Below are 23389 nucleotides of genomic sequence, written 5' to 3' on the forward strand. Positions count from 1 at the left end.
GATGTATATAACGTGTAAAGCATGCCAATGACCAAATGTATAGCCATTGGCATGAAAAATAGTTAAAAAAAATAACTTTTATTTTTTTTAGCTGATATCGGCTGTTTCAGCATAGGGCAGCGATGCGCAAATGGGATCGGGAGAAAAATAAAAAAAAACCTGAAATAAGCATTCTAACCAAAATCACTATTTTGCCATTATACTCAATGGCAGGCAGAAGACAACATGGCCAGTGAATAGTGGTTGCTAAGGGGGGAGGCTCAGTGTGGGACCTGTAACTATGCATCAGCAGGCAATCCTATGCAAATGAGGGTAATGATACTGAATCCCAGATTTCCCCTCAATGCTAGTCAGCACCCAACAGTGTAAGAGCAGGAATAGCTTGGTGAAAGCCTAGGAGTTATCTGACATCATAGGGGTGTGTGTCAGGCATACTGTAAGCAGATTGGAGCCCAGGTAAGCAAGGGGGTGTGCCTGAGGCTGCCTAGCACTCTTTACATTGCCTAAGCAGGTGTGCGTGCCGCACACCAGATTTCAAAGGAAAAAAAAAAAGTAAACCAGGAAATAGCAGCTCTGTGCACATTTGAGCACTGCATTTTCATGGTGCGCCCCCAGGCTTAAACAGGAAGGCAATGGGAACGGAAAACAGCAGTAGGAAGGTAATCAGGGAAAACTAGCATAGCTGGCAGGTGAAATGTATCAGAATCAGCCAATTACACAGGCAGCAGAACAGCCCAGCCCAGAACACTACTATAAACTATGCAAACACCTTTCCCTCTGATTTTCCCACATACTCTACACCACCTGTATATACAAGTGGGGAAATTTTAACGAACAAAAACAACAAAATGATAGGGGCTGCAGTAGCTATCATACATCAACATGTGGAAGAGGCTGAGGGTGGTGAGGATGTGAATGCTGTTGACCAACCCACAGTGAGGAGATGGAGAAGAGTGTACAAACTCAGGGTAACCTACCAGGGGTTACATGAGCTGGAGATAGTGGAGCTCTATATGGTGGACAGGGACCTCCTACAGCAAATTGTTGAGCTGTGCCAGCCATCCCTGACACACAAAACTAACAGAGGGGAACCCATCTCAGTGCATTCCAATGTATGTGTAGGCCTATGAATACTAGCCACAGGTACCTTCCAAAGGCCAACTGGGGATATCATGGGGATCTCACAGGCATCAGCATCCAGGGTATTCCATCAGTTCCTGGATGCCTTGTCAGCACATGCCAGTGAGCACGTATACTTCCCCAACACCAGGGAGGCGTTGGCCAGCAATACGCGTCTCTTCCACCAAATAGCAGAATACCCTGAGGTAGTGGGTGCTACAGACTGCATACACATATGCATCAAAGCAGCACCTGGTGAGCGGGGTATGGTCTACATCAACTGGAAGGGCTTCCACTCCATCAACTGCCAGGTCCTGTGCAATGCCCAGGACATAATAATGAATGTGTGTGCTGGCTGCCCTGGAAGCTATCATGATTCCCACATCTGGCATCTGACACAGCTGTACCAGAGATTTGCCAGTGGGGACATGCCTCACAGTCACCTAGTGTGAGATGCTGGTTCATAGGTTCATAGGTTCATACTAGGCTATCTGCCCAAGGGCATTTATAAGCCTAGCCCATAGTTATTTGGCTTTCGCCACCCCTTTAGTTTGAATAAAACTATGCCTATTATTTTGCTGTGCCTCTGTCAAGCAGTGACACTGAAGTAATCCCTGGGGTATATCTGCGATCCCCCATCCATTGGTCAAGATTCCTCTTGAACAAGGCCAGCGAGGTGCTCTGCCTCACATGTACCGGGATTTTGTTCCACAGCATAGGGAGTCTCTGGGTGATGAATCTGTCCCTCCAGCATGTTCTATTAATAACCGTGTCAAGGTTTAAGTCTCCCGCCCTTGTGGTTCTGAGGGATCTAGATTTTTTGAGGTGAAGCATATTCATCAAATCAGGGTTTGACATGGCCTTATATGTCAGGCACAGGTCACCTCTGAGCAAGCGGTATGAGACTGAATAGAGCTGGAGTTCTTTCAGTCGGGCAGCATAAGACATATTTTTGAGACCCTTTATCCTTTTGGTGAGGAACTTTTGGGGCCTTTCCAGCTGCTGCAGGTGTCTGGTCAGATACATTCCGAATGGGGCATTGTACTCAATCATAGGTCTAATGAGTGATGAGTACAGGGGGCGATGACCTCCCTTGATCTAGATGTGAATCCCTTCATGATCAGGTGGGCAATGTAGAAGGTTTTCCTAACTACTTTAGCAACATGAGTGTCAAACGAAAGGCTACTGTCAACCTGGGTCCCCAGATCCCTGATGACTTCTTCTGTGCTCAGTGGATTGCCACCTATATGGTAGCTAGGGGTAACCTTGTTTTTCCCGAAGGGTATGACTATGCATTTCTTGGCATTTAACTTTAGCTGTGGCTGATGGCACCCATCAGAAGTGCACACAGACCCGAACAAGAACTCCATTATGAGGCACACACACAGACCAGAGTTATAATAGAGCATGGTTTGGGATGCTCAAGTCATTGTTCTGGTGCCTGGACACATCCGGTGGAGCCTTGCAGTACTCACCAGCTACATGTACTCAAATTGTCATCGTATGTGCCATGCTACACAATATGATCCTGCAGAAACAGCTTCAGAAGGAACAGCACAGGGCAGGGCCACACAGACCCCCACCATTGCCAAGGCCTGCACAGGCACAGAGTGACTCGGAGGAGGAGCAACCTGAGCCTTCCCCAGTAGGCAGATGGAGGCGTGCCCAGTATGCCATGGTCTTTGTAAAGAGGCAACGCATAGCACACACCTGACACAGGAGGGACCCAGGGAATGACACCTCTCTCTGACTCGCACATACAGTAAAAGGGATGCCAAACATGACACTACCTGTGCTCAACCATGTATAGGGAGTGTACTATGTGCATCCAACATAGGCAGCCCTCCAGCACCATCCTCAATACTGGCACACCCACAAGATAAGTCACTCTTCTTACCAACTGCTGACTGGAGTAGTACGTGTCGTTACTTGTATCTACAGTATGGATGTGAGCATGCAAGGGAATTGGGTGGCTGAATGGGATGTCAGCAGATAGTAGACATCTATAGTAGCAGCATGTGATCTGTAACAAATACTGGTGACACCACAGTAGCCAGTACTACACATGGTGACAACACCCACTGCAGGAAATGTGCTGGGCCACATGTGTGTCCATATGACACACACATGACAGTCAGGGAGGTTCACATACCCAACAACAGTCTCAGCCAGCAGAACAGGTGTAGACAAATGCAAACAAAGGCCATGCTAAGGCCTTTGAATGATGGCTATGGGTTACCTCCTCCCCTAGGCCTACACAGACAGACTACATCACGTCAGGCAGTGGGATGTTAGTTCTGAAGGGTAAGAAGTCAGAAACTGATATGTAGGTCAATCAAGCCTAAGACCTGTAGTATACCGATATGCCTCTAGTCAGCATGATAGGTTACAATACAGAATGAAATGGAGTACCTGACATACCAGTACAGTCATAGCAAATGTGTACAAGTGTCAGGTGTGCCCCCCAATCCTATGTAGAAATGCAGAAACAGTCAGGTGTGCCCCCCCAATCCTGTGTAGAAATGTAAAAACAGTCAGGTGTACCCCCCCCCCAATCCTGTGTAGAAATGTAGAAGCAGTCAGGTGTGCCCCCCCTCCCAATCCTGTGTAGAAATATAGAAACAGTCAGGTGTGCCCCCCCAATCCTAAGTAGAAATGTAGTAACAGTCAGGTGTGCCCCCACAATCCTATGTAGAAATGTAGAAACAGTCAGGTGTGCCCCCCAATCCTATTTAGAAATGTATTAACAGTATGGTGCGCCCCCAATCCGATGTAGACACGTTGTAACAGTCAGGTGTGCCCCCTCAATCCTATGTGGAAATGTAGTAACAGTCAGGTGTGCCCCCCTCCAATCCGATGTAGACGTGTAGTAACATGTATGTGTAGGTATAATACCAGTGGAGCACAGATGACCTGAGGTGGCCAAGGTAGCAGGATAGATTGTAGCATTTGTACAATATGCAGGTATGCGTGTGTTAGGTTGGTGTGTGCTTCATATTGTGGAGAGTGGTCAGTATGTATGCATGTTGAGGTCTGACCTGGTGATCATTGCCCACTACTGCCGATGACAGGGCCAAGTACTTACAACTGCAGTGCCAAAGACAATGCTCCCTAGTATAACACATTCTAGCAGTAAGCCATTATAAATGTATGGCGGTAATATGTGTCACCTTCTGAAAGATGGACATGGCATGACTGTTGGGCTAGATATACAAGCAGTACACACGGAAAAGTACCCCAGACATACAGTGTATAATATGTAACCATGAAATGGACACACTCTTGGAATTGTACATACAGGTATGCATCACATTATCAGGGCTTGTAGTAGTGAATACCGATGTCTGGCTGAACCCTTGCAGATCACAAAAGTGATAGGACTGATGTATTGAGAAACAGCTGATGTCCCTACACAAGCCAGCATAACTGGAATGCCCCATGCATATCTGTGAGTCAGATGCAAGTAGTGTCCATAGCATACATGCACCCAGCTCACCCAAACACCACCCACAGGTACCTCTCCGGTCTTATCCCTGCTGTTGGGAATGGGTACAATATGACCCCCACCTGTGTATGGCAATAGCGACAGAATGCAGCATGCAATGCAGGTGTCCCATGCAGGTGTGTCCCTAGCTGTAAGCAGCACCCTGCCAGCATCCACACCACCTGATCAATAGTGATAGAAAGTATTGGAATGAACACCTAGCACACCTACCCTGTCACCCCAGAGGAATATACTGTATGGTAGTCTGTGACTGTAGGAGTTGCAGAATGCAACGGCCTGCTACAGCTGACCTGCATCACCAGCAAATGGCCTACAGGCCTCTGCCAAAGGCCTGCATCTCACCCATACTGCCAATGTATGTTATGTCATGGACACCCAAATAACAATATAACACACTCCACATAACCCATATGCAAGGCCATGTGGACAAATCGCAGTAACATGTCCACCATGTCCCACTGCCTGAACTGTGGATAAACACTAAAACACAGCTGTGATGAGATGATAACTATAGGGAAAGTATCAGAGAATGTTTGCATAATGTATGGAAGAAGATAGAATAATAGAGGGGCGGGTGGGAGCATGGGCAGCATGGAATGCGCAAAGTTCGAAACACAGCCATGTACACATACTATCCCTGGCTGCAAACACAAAAATGAGTGACTACAAACCCGCCCATACACCACAATAGGGGTAATGTCCTGACTTTGACCCCTGCTTCTGGGTAACCTGTGTGAATCTGTACAGCTGTGAGGTATTGCCACAGCAAGATAAGGCCATATTATCACATGGATGGATGTACAAGTATGGGATCTTCTGCCATCACTGTACCAAGGTGCTGAACTGGATACACAGACCCAGCAGCAAGTGTCTGCAGCTCCCCATCCAGAATGGCATAACATTGCATGAGTATGTAGGCATTTAACCACAATACTGGACACAGCTGCATTCACCCTGTGTTCCCCAGGACATCACTGCGAGCAAAAATGTCTACCTGACAGTACTTGAGGACATAAAGCATCACAGTGTATAACAGTACACATGTCTGAATATCTCTGCTAACACCAGTACCATGTATCAGAAGCAGCACAGACACAATCACCTACAGTACACACTATCCCTTGCACAGTTTGACCCCATATTGCCAACTGATCTACAGATATCCTGCAGAAACAGTTTGCTAGCTGTAGGTGTAGAACACAAAGGTCTGCACTGGTATACAATCTACCTGGAATGGATCCAAAAATTCAATACAGAAGAGCATACTGGGCATGCTCACACATTTAGGTCCTACTGGGCATGTTCACACACTTAAACAAATGAAGCCCATGTCTGACAACAACAGTGGACCATACATATCTGACAGTTGCAGATGTTAGTGCATACACTCCTCAGTATGCACCAGTCATGCTTTGCACACACATTGGATAGGAATACACACATATATCCAAGGACAACACACTATAACATGCAGAACGTACACATACATAGATGTGTGGAAGAGAGTGACAGTGACAAAGAGCCTTCCTTCATGAGGCCTGTCCCACCCAGCACACAACCAAATGGCTACAACCACATGATGTGTAAATGTCACTCACTGTAGAATTAGCCATTGGTATCCCTCAGCTTTAAAGACACTGTGGTGCTAGTGCTAGCTGTACAACATAAACGTACAAGACAATAGTCATCTAGCAGTTGTATACACATACCTGCAGAATATAAACCTGCATGTATGTGCCTAAGTGTGGTGTTTCTACCTCTAGATGAATGGGTTATTTCCCATGCACACACACTGCCCACCCCATAGCCCTACTATGGCAAGCCTGCTGATATCTGTCACTGTGAAATACACCTTTGGATAAAGGATAGCCCAGTAATCTATGTGGTGCGTCTTATAACTGCATAATGCTGTAGTGTGATAAACTAGTTAGGTAGGAGTTCTAATCCCAGACACTGCAATTGTGTGTGTCTCTGCCTGTGTAGGGAGCAATGCTTTTTAGGCTAGTCACACTCACTACAATTCAAATGTCCTACGTTGGCAATCCTGCTGATGTCATTCACTTTGAAATACACCTTTGGGAAAAGAATAGCCCAATAATCTCTGTGGCACATCCTATAACTGCGTAATGCTGTAGTGTGATAAACTAGTTAGGTAGGAGTTCTAATTCCAGACATGGCAACTGTGTGTACGTGTGTGTGTGTGTGTGTGTGTGTGTGTGTGTGTGTGTGTGTGTGTGTGTGTGTGTGTGTGTGTGTGTGCGTGTGTGCGTGTGTGCGTGTGTGTCTCTCAGGCTGTGTAGGGAAGCAATGCTTTTTAGGCTAGTCACGCTGACTACAAATCAAATGCCCTACTTTGGCAAGCCTGCTGTCATTCACTTTGAAATACACCTTTAGGAAAGGAATAGCCCAGTAATCTCTGTGGCACATCCTATAACTGCGTAATGCTTTAGTGTTATAAACTAGTTAGGTAGGAGTTCTCATCCCAGACATGGCAACTGTGTGTGTCTCTGCCTGTGTAGGGAACAATGCTTTTTAGGATAGTCACACTCACTACAATTCAAATGCCCTACTTTGATAAGCCTGCTGATGTCATTCACTTTGAAATGCACATTTGGGAAAAGAATAGCCCAGTAATCTCTGTGGTATGTCCTATAAATATGTAATGCTGTAGTATGATAAACTAAATAAGTAGGAGTTCTAATCCCAGACCTGGCAACTGTGTGTGTGTGCTCGTGTGTGTGTGTCTCTTCATGTGTAAGGAGCAATGCTTTTAGGCTAGTCACACTCAGTACAATTCAAATGCCCTACTTTGGCAAACCTGATGTCATTCACTTTGAAATACACCTTTGGGGAGGAGTAGTCCATTCATCTCCATAATCCTGTAGTGTGATATAGTAATTTGGTAGGGGTTCTATTCCCAGACATGGCGAGTGTGGATGTTTGTATGTGTATGTGTTTTTGTTTGTCTGTGTAGGGTGCAGTCCTTTTGAGGCCATTCACAGTCACTACAACCTCCATTGCCCTACTTTGACAAGCCTGCTGTCATTCCCAGTGAACTACACCTTTGAAGAAGGAGTAGTCCAGTAATCTTCGTGGTGTGTCCTATAACAGTGTAATGTAGTGTGAGATAGTAGTTTGGTAGGGGTTCTATTTCCAGACATGGTAATTGTGGATGTTTGTGTCTGTTTGTCTGTGTAGGGTGCAATGCTTTTGAGGCCATTCACAGTCACTCCAACCTCCATTGACCTACTTTGGCAAGCCTGCTGATGTCATTCCCAGTGAAATACACCTTTGGGGAAAGAATAATCTAGTAATCTCCGTGGCATGTCCTATAACAGTGTAATGCTGTAGTGTGATATTGGAGCTTGGTGGTGCTATTCCCAGAAATGTCAAGTGTAGATGTGTATGTGTGTGTTTGTCTGTGTAGGGTGCAATGCTTTTGAGGCCATTCAAAGTCACTACAACCTCCATTGACCTTCTTTGGCAAGCCTGCTGATGTCATTCCCAGTGAAATACACCACTGGGGAAGAAGTAGTCTAGTATTATCCGTGGCACATCCTATAACTGCGTAATGCTGTAGTGTGATGAACTAGTTAGGTAGGAGTTCTAATCCCCGACAAGGCAAGTGTATGTGTCTGTGTTTGTCACTCATACACTCATATCCTGTGTGGAGGTGGCTGTGAGTGTGTAACAACTGGACTCATTGTGGAGAGGGTTTTGTAAATTTCTTATATGGTGGCCCTATTATATGTCACAATGTCCACCTTACAAGGATAACAGATGTCAGATAGTTGAGAGGCTGGGGTGCCAATCCATATCCCTACATGTGACATCAAGGCCTGGCGAACAAAGTACGCAACCCTTGTATTACCCAGAGAATACTCTCAACCCATGTCTCATACACAAACACACTTGCCTAGGCAACAACCGCTATGTTGGTAGTACCCTGCATATTGCCCACAGATAGTAACCATGGTGTGAGTGCAGTGGACTACAGAGGGCATGGTACCCTGTCCATCAGTACAATAGGCACATAATTGCAGACAGTGCGCCTTCACTATGATCCCCACTGGATGCCTGCAACAACTGTGGTGCTATCAAATGTGACCCTCAAAGGACATACCATGCCTTAAACACATGCCCTGTATGGACAGATGCCACTGACATCAGGGAATACCTGTATCATGCTATCAATGTAGGTGCAGGGTCAACCTGCTGTCCATTACCAGTTCCCGCCACATCAGGCCAGGACTGGCACATCTGATGATAACAATCTGTGTACACAACATGGGCCAGACACCCGAGGTACAGTTCCACATGTCACTGTAAATGCATGTGGGACATGTGCACATCCCAGACACCGTCCATGTCATGGACTATAGAACATATACATGGCAAGCACTGCACAGCACTGGCCACACACAATACTAACCCAGGTGTCTGGATGGTGAATATAATACCCACCTGTGTGGGCCAATCAAGACACTACAACCCTAAGCCACACTGCAGACCACTGTCATATCATGTGGCCTGATGCAAAGGTATACCCTTCACCTAGACTTGTATAGCCTTCTGGCACAGTCAACCACTACACACCCATGAAGCAATGCTCCCATGCATGTCAGTACTGGCACCCTGTGTCTGTGTGTGTGTTGTATGATGCTTTTGACCACATTCACACTTACAACTCCCACTGGCATACTGAAACATGCTGTCTGATGTCAGACACCTTCACATACCCTTTGCCCATATAACCTCCGGATAACACCTGTGGTGCATGTGATACCTGTGCATTGCTGTATTGTGGAAACTAACTAGTTAGGATGTGTATTCCTGATGCTGCCAAGTGTGTCAATGTGTGTGAGTCCCTGCAGAAGTGTGGCTGTGTTGATGGTAACACCTGTTCATGTAGACAGGCACATGTACTACACCTACTGTGTCGCTACTATATCACTGTTGCAGATGTCACTCACCATCATATATATTTTTGGACAACTCCCCAACATGTAAGCTATGTGGAGCGTGTAATAACTGCAGGGACATGTGATAGCAATACATAGTCAGTCAGGGGTTTGAAACCCTGTACTGGTAGTTGTGTGACACAAAAATGCTTAGGTTTTACTCTCCCACCCCCTCCCTGACTTACGTTGTCTCTGTCTCTCTCACTCCCTCTCTGGTGGATGTGGAAAAGTACCCCTGCTTTGCTTAGGCAACAGCTTGTGCTTTGTAAGTGATGCTCATGATCAGCTGATGGCCTCTGCATGAACTGCAGTCCTCCTCTAGCTGATTGCATGTGGAACAGCTGTGGTAATATTTCCATAGCCAATTGATGGAAACACACTCCAATATCTAGGAACATCATGTTGGTGTTGGGCCTTTTCATTCACTGTGAGCAAGACCTAGATCTGGTGTTTGGCAAACAGCACCACAGATGGTTTTGGGATTTACCTCTAACAACATGCACTATGGAAACAGGCCAACAGACAGGAGAGGGGATGTGCCAGACATGACTACAAAATGTAAGTGTTACTATTCTGCATTTGGAGTAATGTCAATTTAACAGGGTAAATATGGCTTGTCTATATGTTTTAATGCCTGTCATGACAGTGCTATGCTTTTGATGAAACTCCCATCTGTAGGGTCATCTGCAGACTGGGCAATGTGTGGAGCCTTTTGTTTCTTGTGTTCCTCACAGAACACCTATCTGAGAACTGCAGAAGCATAGTATGATGATTGCAGTCAGTACATGGTGACAGCTATGAGAGTTACTGACTTCATATCTCTCATAGGACATATGTCAAAACAAACCCTGGTTCTACAGTAAATGTATGAGGTCATCACAGCAACATGCCAATATTGGGCCAGTGTTTGTAGCTCCAGCCACAAGTCTGTCAACCTTTGTACATATGTCATGCAGCAAGAAGTGCATATGTTCTGTACACCATTATTTATTGACATCATACCTGATAACAAGCCAGTCAGATATCAGACTGCTAGACATGTTATGTATAGAAGGGGTTGTTTCTGTGGACATAACTTGGGCATTTTGCGGTTGTGTGTACAGTACTGGGGTCTGTGCACTTACAGTGATTATCGACAGTATGTGTATTGCACATACGTACCTTGGGCTATACATAGACTGTGGTATAGGCCATTGTTCTTGGTCATGTTCTATCTGATGTTACATGCTGCTCCAGTGTATGGTACCCTATTGGCTCACATCTGTAGGGCCAGACACACATGTGTCCCATAGCACAGACAGCCATCGGACCACACTGTGCCACGACCCAGTGTATGTAGGGTTAGTGTGTGAGTGGCACATATGAAGATGGTGTTTATAAGACAGTCCATATAGTGTCATATTAAGCTTGTGTACCATATGTGGCTGTGGCTGTGTTTACATTGGTTGTGAGTATGCACGTTCTCACAGGTGGTCTGTTACTCTGTGCTGTGACATGTGTGTAGTGCCCGCTATAATTGCAGGTACATGTGTATTCCTCCATACAAAATGTAGTCCAGTGTTGTGGCAGTCTGCCTGTAGTTTGCATAGTGCTTTGTGACATGCCTAGCAGCTTAGTGTAATTATCCAGTGTGCTGTTATGTCCAGTTCTTTGCAAGACATATTGCTGCCAGGCCACCATAACTGTTGTGTATTTCTGACAAAGCAGTGGGATTCTGTACAGATGTATGTCACTAACTACTGGGTAGTATGTGGCCATGTGACCTCTGTACCACCAGGTATTATGCGTCGGTACAGACTGGCGTGTGTGCATGCATAAACTGTGTGGGCATATGTAGTCCAGTATTTACGTGATATACCCATGTACATGGCTATTAACATCCACATTGGGAGGCGTGGTCCACATGTCTCGCATGAAGGGGATATGTGTACACCTCTGGACTCAACACAGAGTGCCAGACTGTCCACACATATTGGTCATATCTCTGCTGTAATCCACAGGATCATTACTGTGCTAGCAGTGGTACTGTACTATGATGTCCTTAAGATTTCTGTCAGTAACCAATGGCACACATGTCAAAAGCAGATGTGACCTCCCACACATGTCTATTAAGACAACCCCTATTACAGTAGCAGCAGTCTACATATATACCTGCAATACATACTTGTCATCCCCTTGCACTAAGAAGTTGGGACTATTGGTGCTGAGATAAGACTCCACTCCATGTTCTGGACATGTGGTAAACATATATGTACATATATTTATCCATATATCTATATAGATATATACACATATACATATCTACATACATATATGGCTATATACATATATGGCTATATATATATATATATATATATATATATATATATATATATATATATATATATATATATGTACATATAAACACTCAAATATATACACATACACAGCAATATATGTCTACACATATACAGATATAGATACATATGCACATATAGTTATGGATATCTACATATATAGCGGCATAAATAGGTATATCTGAATAGATATGTATGCACATATAGTTTTAGATATCTACATATGTATCAACATAAATAGGTATATCTGTGCACATAGGATGTGCATACATATATATATATATATATATATATATATATATATATATATATATATATATATATATATATATATATATATATATATATATATATATATATATATATATATACATGCACACACACACACACACACACACACACATATATATATATATATATATATATATATACATACACACACACACAAAGAGATCTACAAATGGCCATATATATGATGCACTATACAGATGTGTAGACAGACATATGTATGAATATAAATGTGTATGTACATGTAGACATATATCAACATATGTATATGTATATATCCATATTCCTGTCATGTGTAAACATCACGGTTGTGTATACCTTCCCAGATGTATCTCACCATATGTCTCTGATATGTGTACATTATGATATCACAACATATGTGATGCAACAGTAATATCAATAACAAGTACTACACAATTGTGGAAGTCAAAGCAATTGTTCAATACTAATCAATATGTGTAGTGACATATATATTGGAAAAACAACAACTGTCTTCACAGTGGTCATTGCGTATTGGTTAACGGTTGTGACTACAGTGTACAGGGTCCTGGGTTCAAGACCTGCAAGGTTTGTTTATTTTGTTGCTGGACAAAACAAGGGCCATTGGATACAGAGTGGTTAAGGCAGTTTTAAGCAGCTTTAAGTGGGTTTGCATGGGTTTGCATGAACTTAAGTGGTGCTAAGGTACAGTTATTTGTACCGGCAGTTACACTGTGTAGGTTTCACTTACCAGTGCGCAAATCTGCTTAGCTGTTATATTGCAGCAATGCTGACACCTGCTAAACATGGCTTAGCCCTGGCAACCAGTTCTCACAACCCAGTCTGACACCATAGGAGGGTAATGACATCTGTAATAAGTGTATGTAATGCCATGTATAATACATGCATCTATGTGCTGTCATTACAGTAGCAAGAGGTGTGAGTGTCATGTCTGGGACACACAAGTATATGAGACCTGTACAGCACTGTTATCCACATGAATGTGTTGCATACAGGGGTAGTAACCCAGGGTACGTGCTGTCACACTGGCATGTAGTGTATCATGCCAGTACTACTGCTGACAGTGCTTTCCTAGGCAAGAGTAGAGTACTAAATGTAGTACTGACAACAAGCACACCTGCAGGCATAACTAGACTCTGAAGCCTCACTGTTGTGTTCCTGGTGTGTGAGCTGTGTCACACTATATATCCCCTACTGGATAATGATCCAACATGTGGAATGTAATTGTAGACTACCGTCTGTACAGCACATGTTAGTGAGGGCTTCCAATATATACTAATGGCATACATATTGTTGTCAAATATCTATTTGTTGACACATTCATCCTACTGCATAGCTACTTGCCAAGCTGTCTGTCAGTCCCTGTTCAGATGAACAGATGGCAGGTATCCAGCTGGGATATATACAGGCAACCTATGCTTGATTGACACTGACATGTCTGCCCAGCTGTGTAATAACTGGCACATATAGGAGACAACACCCTGTATGCACCACATGCCACAGGTACCTCCACTACACTACCACAGTCAACAGAACATGCTTGGGTACAGGTCTCCATCACAGACACTAACCATGCATTGTAATACATGTTGCATACATGTCAACTGGATTACCTCAGTGGCCATGTGCAGGAGGCACCCAGAGGATTGGCTGATGCATGTCACTCTTACCCTGAGGGTCACCACAGTGGTGTCTGTCGACAGATTGCCTACTGGCACGTGGCAGGTGGCATGATACCATTGTACACACATCCCCTACACAACCCATCTCTCCATGGACAATAGCCAGGTACACAGCTATGACCACCTGCAGTGATGCACCCCAGTACCGGCACATGTGTACATGTGCATTACTGAGGATAGCAGTGCCTGTGTGTTAGTACACCTCTAGTTGGGAATTCCATGAGGGCCTTCACAACCACCGCAACACCCATTGCCATAGTCAGATGTGGCTGCTGCTGTATCGGACATTACATGTACCCTGTTATGCTCCTCTCCCTACCAGCTACATGAGCCTTGCAGTACCAGCACATCAGTGTTGTACAAATGGGTCAATAGGCATGGGATACCCATTGAGTTCTGGCAAGTGTATGTATGTGTGCATGTCTGTATATCTGTAGGGTACAGCATTCTGAGGCCACATACTCCTATTAGAATATGCATTGCCACACAGTAGTACAGATAGTGCTGTTTCTGCCCATAAGTGAAGCATGACAATGAAACACCCTACTATGCCTGTGGCATGTGTATTAGATGCATATCCCTGTTGTACCACTGTTGCGATATACAATGGGTTGTATCGCAGTTGTGGGCAATGTGTGATGGTGGGTATGTCAGAGTGCCATCATGGGTTCCAGTGAGTACAATATCCACTGGAAGATGTGGGTGCTGTGTACACTGTCATTACACCATGGTACATCCGGTATATGTCCCATGTACCACTTTATGGTGACCACTGTCACCATCAACCATACAGGTAACTGATACCACAATCCAGTCCAGTTATGCATGTACTGTGTGCAGCCTACCTGTAACACATTGGACACATGGACAAGTGAGTTAGTACTGATAGGCCCAGGTCTCTCGGATGTGTGTCTGCCTGTTATGTGTCTGTTAATGTGTATATGATGGCATGTCACACTATGTATTGTCCATATAAAACCATTACATCCCCCATTACCATACTGTACATGTCTGGGGATGTTCTGCATGTAACATGTAACCTGGAGCACACCTCACCCTAAACACTGTATGGTGTGTGCAATGAGAGCCACACAGTTCAGTAGCACTACATACCTAGGTAGGGGTCTAGTCCCAGTGTTGCCAAGTAAGAGTGTGCGTGTATGCGGGTGGGTCTATATCAGGTTGCAGATTATACATGTCTGAGTGGGTCACCTGTCCATGTGTCATAGGCAATAGCTGTTATACAAACCTATGACATGTGTTCAACTGTACCCCAGATATATCCCAACCATGGTGTCACCATGGTGTCACCACAGTGCCATACCCCTTGTGGAATATGACTGCAGACCATCCTCCTGCTGACACATGTACACCTACAACACAAATGGATAACATTATGGAGACTACAATCACCCAGTGTTACTAACAGCTATAATGCATCATTGCTGGATGGCTGCACTACCTGACATGTATGCATTAAACATTACTCCCGACAACATGTTACACTGCCGTACATTGGTACAGTATAGTACAGTCACCATGTGCATCAGAACCATATTAGCTTGTCCCTGCATTGATGTTATGGATGACAGGGATGTGGCATAGGTATCATCATATGCACAGGGTGTGTTGTTGGTTTGCCAGAGGCCGAGGGTGGGCCACACATTTGACACCATGTGTGTGGGTAAGAGGTGTAATTAGTTGAACTGGGTGTGGTGATAAGGTGTGTGTAGGTATGGGGTTGCCCTAGGTGTGTTCGCATAGTGTGTGGGTATGCATGCACACAGTTCTGCCAAGTGGCTGCCCTATACAGGTGTTTATGAACAGCTGCAGACCATACCTGGCAGGGTGCACAGTTCACTGCCTCCGGCCACGGACATACGGACTGTGCCTGCCAGGGGTTCCAAGGGCACATCCAGGTACAGGCCTCGATGTGCTACTCTCCCCTGATGATGACAGATGTCCACTGGAGCCAGGTCCCTCCTGAGACTGGCCAGGACCATGTGCTCGTAGCATGCTGTGGTGTGGTGTGGACAGCACCCCCCCCTGCAGTGCTGGGGCTGGTACTGCCACTAAGGGAGAACCTTGGTGTCCTAGCACGTCCTCGTTGACCGCCAGATGTTGGTGTTGCTGGCCTACGTCCACACGACCATCTCCGCACTCCCACCACATGTTCGAGCATGGACAAACCACGGTCGATGAGGCCCATCATCTCACCAAATCATCTATCCATGACCTCAGTATGAGTATGGAGGGCACCAGATGGTTCATGGAAGTTGTCACTTGCAGATGTGAGAGCAGCCCTCTGCAGCCTCAGGCCACGTCTGGTGTATATTTCCATATGTGCCTGTGCCCCCATGACAACCTGAAACATGCGGCTGGTGGTACCAGTTGTGGCGCTTCTGCCAGGGGCATGATGACCGGCAGCCCTACCACAAGCAACCTGGAACATCTGCCTATGTGGTGCCCTGCCGGACATCCAGCTATGCCTGCTGTGACCAGACACAGTAGGCATGGATACCACACTCTTCTTCCCACTGCCATCAACCACCAACTGTCCCTCCGCTATGACCAATGGTGATGGGGAATGTACAGGCAATGAAACTGTGTGCGGGGTTGGGGTGGCTAAGAGGGAGATGCCAAATGATGGCACTGTTTCAGCCCCTGACAGCCCCACCTGTGCCTCAACAGTACTATCATCATCTTCGGTGTCTGTACGGACACCAACATCAGATTGCATGCAGGAGGGACCCTGACCCACCTCGCCACCTGTGGGAGAAAACAAGAAACACACTTTAAGACATGTACAGCATTGCATAACAGTACACACACACACACACACACACACACACACACACACACACACACACACACACACACACACACACACACACACACTCACACATACATATCCACCTTAATATCTACCTGTCTGTGATTTTACAGACAGTCCCACATTTATTCCCATAAGTTCCCCATCCTGCATCACACTTGGTAACATACACTCATTAATACCATTCATTAATGTATCATTCCTCTAAATGCCTAGACAAGTGATCACAACACAAAACCTGTTACTTCATTACCTCCTTGACTTGAGTGGAGTAGGTTTTACATGGCCTCACTGCTGTCATTTAGTGTTCACTCTCTGTATGTCCGGACATCGTGAGCATGGCCCCTATATATGAAGGGCTACTACGTTCACTCCATAATGTCATGCACTGCCATGTGTATGTATTGCTCAGTACATGCCAGATATGCTGCTCAATCAACCTATCACGTGACAACTGTCATATATGGATACACTCCCTGGTGTTGTCTAGTAATTCCCCAATGCATCTGTAGTGCTGCATACATGGGCTGTCATTCACCTCTCTGCTGAATGCGATATTAAGGGTATACCTAGTGTCTACTTTCCCTCCCAATGCATGTTCCATGCCTCAGACCTTATTATACTATCAGCTGTCCTGTGATTATATATCAGACAAGTATTCCTGGTGTGTCATGTATCAGTCCATGTTCATATACTGTACAATCCCAAAGGGAAGTACTGCCATATGAACAACCCCACAATCACACGTGCATACATGTACACCCACACAAACACACACACATCCTACATGCATCAACCTCCCTCCACTTCACCAGATTGAACCTACAGACAAAATAACCACACACACACACACACACACACACACACACACACACACACACACACACACACACACACACACACACACACACACACACACACACACACACACACAGGTGAGGTTGCACAAAGATAGTACACACAGTCCTCCCATTACCCATCTGTCAACATGCATAACATATGGTACACAACAGCATGCAGTGCAGCTACAGTCCATCCATGCTAGCAACAATATACATGTATGTGATGCATGGATTGTGATGCCCCTTCCCCTGGAAACCAATGCACCCATGTACACAGTACTGCTGTGCACCTGTTCTGTACCCTGTCATGTGCTGTGTGCCAAACCTCACAGGTGTAGAACCCATTGCTGAATGTGTAGTACTGTGTCAACTATGTCATCTCTAATGCTCACAGCCCTTATGTATTTCAGCAACACATACCTAGGATGATATGTGGACAGATGTCATTTGTGAATGCCTGATGTCTGATTTACAGATCTCAACATCAGCAGACCATGTATGACTAATCCAATACTATTACACTGACAACCGTCAGACCATACTGTGGCTATGGGGAGTGTACACACCCTTATTAATACGACGCACCCTTCCTTGATCTGCCATGGGACCACATCACTGCATATATTAACAGTACATGAGCCTGCTATGTGACATATGTCCTGTACATTCACATGCAGTGTCTATGAAATGTGTTAGGTGTGCGGATGCTGAGCGCAATGCATACACTCTGTGTGTGCATATGTGTCCACACCCTTATCATAATGGTTTGTTGCACCTACTGTTATGTGTACTACAGCAGTCACTATTCCTGGCAGGGGTATACTAGCATGGGCCATCTGCATCTGCCAGTGTATGGTCAGTCTGCCCTACACATGTCCCCCAACTCTGCATGATTGCAAGGTCTACTCATGTGCACATCCCTTGGTGTTCACACACTGCTGTCACTATTGCTGTGGGGGTAGGGTTACATCTGCCACAGTTCCTGAACCTGACTGTGTGCAAATACAGCCGTTCATAGCATCCTTAGGATCCCTGCTGCAGTGCACTGGTGTGTCCTGCTGACACTCCCTCCCCACCTTCTGCCTTTTTGCAGATGCTTGACAAGTCTGGCCTACACATGTCAGTTTGCAGTGTCCCATACACTGAACACCATGTGTTACAGCCTAACCCCTGCTAATAATGTGGACCACAGTAATACATTATGCCATAGTGTAGATCTGTAACAGTTGTCATTGTAATACTGGCATATACACTGTTGTTGCACTGTATAAGAGTGATGTTTCACTCATGTCCCTACTGTAGACCATGTGTCCCACCATTATGTTAATCCCTGTGGACACATTACGCAATGACAGGATGTTAGTTATCTTGCAGGTGTCTGATATACCCTTCCAATACCCCATCATGATCACCATTGTGATGCAGTGCATTTAACAGCAACAATACGTGAACATGTACAGCATGCATTATGGGTAGGTGTGTTAGATGTTTGCATGGAATATACCATAGCCATTACATGCCCGGTGTATTGGCAAGCATCAACATAAAACATACTCACCAGCTACAGGCTGCTGCCTTGGTGGTATACCAGAGGGACCTACATAAGAGTGCAAGAGATACAATGTCAGCTGTGGCATTGCTACAGGGTAGGTGCAGCATTACAGTACATCAACAGTACAAGTCCACGATACTACCGCTTATGCACATCTGTTTATTACTACTATGCAGCAACAGACTATATATATATGACATATCAGATATGAGTGATCTACCTGTACAGATGTGGATGCATATGCAACAGTGGTCTACTGATGTGCCCTGTGGCATTACCTGCATGCTCCTCAGTCGGTGTGTGGGTAGCACCCACCTCCACAATGGCATCTGGCAGTTGTTGGTTGTGTGGATGGGCAGATGCCACAAGGCTGGCGAGGAGCTCAACACATGTTGGGGGGATGGGTGGCATGACCCCCCCCCATTGTGAGCAGATCCCCCAAGACTGCTGCAGCACACCAGTGGGCATTGCAAAGCAAGTTAGAACAATGATCCTGGACCTGCTCATAACTGCAGTTATGCAGTCCTGCATCATTGACCCTGTGGACTAAGTTGTTCCACAGGGTGGTCCGCTCCTGCTGCTCAAGGGCGGCCCTGCCAAACAGGACAGGGTAGTGTTGGATAAGGTAGTTCAGCACAATGTCATTCCATGGGACATCTTGCCTGAAAGACATAAAGATGGAAACAGGTCTGAGCAACTCATACAGCAAGGTTACCATAGTTCTTAATACACATCTCTGTCACCCCCACCATATAAGTGACAACAAACTGTTCACACAATTCAAAAGGTATGGCTACAACTTACCTACCAGTAGGTTAGATATTGTATTGTACCACACTTTGTGCTATGTGTTTGTAGCCATGTTCCCTGTCTGGACACTATCATTGCTGGCCTGTTACAGACTATTCACCTATATGCCATTGTCAGGGCCACTATGGTTCCATATATGCATGTGGTATGCTTGCTATGTGATTGCTGCACATCTGACATTCTGTGTTATTGGGGATATCTATGCATGCTGTTGGACATGTTCTGGGATTGTGCAGACTATTATTACCCACATATGTTCTATAACAATGACACAATAGCATGTTTAGGGAATATTTGCCAGCAGAGCCACCTCTTCAATCTCATCTGGCCATGTTACCAGGTCACATCACATGTGGAACCCACCCTGGGGCCTCCTCATCTACTGGTCCAACACTACCCTCAGGTGGAACCACCTCAGGGGATGTTGTCCCCCCTGGGGGCACACACAGACACACACAGACATGATCCTGTCACCTGAGGTCAGGTCCAGGGTCTGTTCCATAGCGGGCTCCACACACACTTGTGAGATGTGCTACATCACCTTGAGGCACCCAGTATACATTCACAGGGTCCACAGGCTCCTCCTGCTCAGCCTCCAGTCTAGGCACCTTCAGGGCTGTGGACTGCTGTTGTGAGTAGCAATGGGTGGGAGACTTGTTCTCATTATTTCTATATGGGGGCCCTTGGGGCTTCCACATCACAGACCACACACACCACCCAGGGTGTTTACCCACCACATGTGTCATATACCAACCCTGTAGGCTGTCCTCTATATCTACCAACCTGGACCACCTCCACAAATATACCTGCCATCCTTCCCCATATTCCCATTCCCTACATCACAGACAAGGGCAATGTGGTCCCAACAAGGGGTTCACATGTGACATACCCGTCCATGTTGCACACACTTACAGCTGAATATATCTGTGTGTATATTGCTATGTGTGCTGTTCCCTCGCATATAGCATGCAGCACTGTGGTGGTAATATAGGGGACATGTATTTACATACATATATGTGTGTGTGTGTGTGTGTGTGTGTGTGTGTGTGTGTGTGTGTGTGTGTGTGTGTATATATGTAGACATGCGCACACACACACACACACATATATTATATATATATATATATATATATATATATATATATATATATATATATATATTTGGGAACACTTTATAATCCCAAAATTCTGAAATACCGAATTTCAGAATCTCGAGATTATAAAGCCGAAGGCTGACAATACCGAAACACCGGAAGCGCGAAATTCAAAATCCCGAAGTTCGGAGATTTTGAATTAGCGCTTCTGGTGTTGCGCTGTATGAATGGATAAGTGGAGATTCAGGTAAGTATTTATGTTTAAGGGTTTTGTTTAGGGGATTTAGAGTGTTAGTGTGTTGTGTTACTATGATGTGTGTGCACAAGGGGAATGTAGCTTGTATGGTGGTGTTTTCGTGTGTGTCTGTGTAGCGCGACCTTGGAGTTAGAATATTTAAGTGGGGGGTGTAGGGGGGCTTGCCCCCCCTGCTTGTCTGTAGTGTAGGTTCATGTGTTTATGTGTGGAGGGAGTTGTGTGTATATGCATGTGTGTATGTAATATTTGGGATTTCAAAATGTGCACTTCTGGGGATTTGGTATTGTAAACTTTCAGCTTTATGATCTCGAGATTCTGAAATTCGGTATTTCAGAATTTTGGGATTATAAAGTGAATCCATATATTTATATGTGTAGATATATATTATGTTATATATATGTGTTTATATATATGTCTACATATGTGTATCTGTATAGTTGTAGACGTACATGTAGATATATGCAGATATATATATATATATATATATATATATATATATATATATATATATATACATATATACATATATATACATACAAATACATATACATACCTATATATATGTGGTACATTCAGACATCAGGTCCACAGTCTCAAAACTCCTTCCTGCACAGCTGCACTGTTCTGCCTTGCTACAACACAGACAGGTGCCAGATATGGACATAGCATAACATTAGGGGGCTATATATAGGGCCAGATTGCAGGTAACCCTATTACACACCTATGGCATTTCAGCATGCTACAATACATGTTAACCTGAAAGTCCTGCAAGTGCTGGGCTCTGGAACCCACATGTCCATCATTATGGCATTACTTCCACCACCAGCTAATAGCTATTGGCCACAGTAATATACATCCCTTCCATTACACACCACACACTATATTGGCTTACATCTTGTCAGTCCATGCTGCTCTACACACAGTTGACATGTATGGCCCACTTACCATAGGGACAGACTCTAATGTCCATAGCAGTTGTTCAGCTGAAGATCATTACAACAGCAACACCTGATGGCACATGTATATCATTCCACACCAACTACTCCAGTATTAATGACCAAGTACTACAGTCAATTACATGCATATATACTTCACATACCTGTTGTGGGGATGCGGTTTGTTGTGGATAGTGTCCTTGTAGGAGGTAATTTTTTTCAGTCCTTAGCCTGCTTCTTTTCTTTTCTTTTTTTGTGTAGTTATGGTTCTGGATCTGTTTTATATTTTCTGTTTGTTTTCTCTTTCTCTCTCTCTCTCTCCAGTAAATGGATTGAGCTGATTGGAATAGATTGCAGCATGGCTTTTGTGGGTGATGTACATGATCAGGTGATGGCCCCTGCACCAATCAGTGTCCTCCACTTGCTACCTGCATGCAGCATGCTGTGTAGTACTTCCAATTACCACTGTCATGGCAACCCACTACGATAAATCCCTACATCATGTGGGCGTGGTCTTTTTACCTTTCCTGTATGGTGGACACCCTTCCTGTGTGTGGGGAGATGTGTTACAGACATCAGGTAGTAATATCTCTTACAAGAGAACTTGCAGACTCAGGCCAGCTGCATATTTGTATGAGGTTCCAGAACTACAAACAGAGCGTGAGTACTGTTGTTGTATGCATTGTATAGCACCAGTGTTACAGGGTTTGTGTGTACATACTAGTTTAACATGGACTGCAGTCTGTCTGCATAGCTCTCAACTATGTGCCTATCCACTTGATGGCCAGAAGTGTGTGTGTTATGTTTTGCCTGTCCACTACACAGGTCTTGTGTCAGATATATCACTGGCTGTGTGTGTGTTGAGTGCTATCAGTACATGGCTACATCCATTTGTGTTTCTGACTTCATATTCCTGACTAAGGGTATGTTTCAGACTATCCTGTAACACCAGCAACTTGCTTAGTGTATGACAATGCTATTTAACATATGGGCCTGTGTTCCAGCCTCTGTCCTCCACCTACATAACAGGCTTTGTCCATATGAGATGCTGTCATGGGTTGTTATGTAGTGGCCTGTGAGCATGTCATGCTGCCATTCCTGCCATCATTCCAATGCTGTTGTACCCCCACACATATTGTGGGGTTGGGTCCATATATATATGTGGGCTTCATCTAC

The sequence above is a fragment of the Protopterus annectens genome, chromosome 2.part2, assembly GCF_019279795.1.
Source record: "Protopterus annectens isolate FY-2018-M chromosome 2.part2, PAN1.0, whole genome shotgun sequence".
NCBI lineage: Eukaryota > Metazoa > Chordata > Ceratodontiformes > Protopteridae > Protopterus > Protopterus annectens.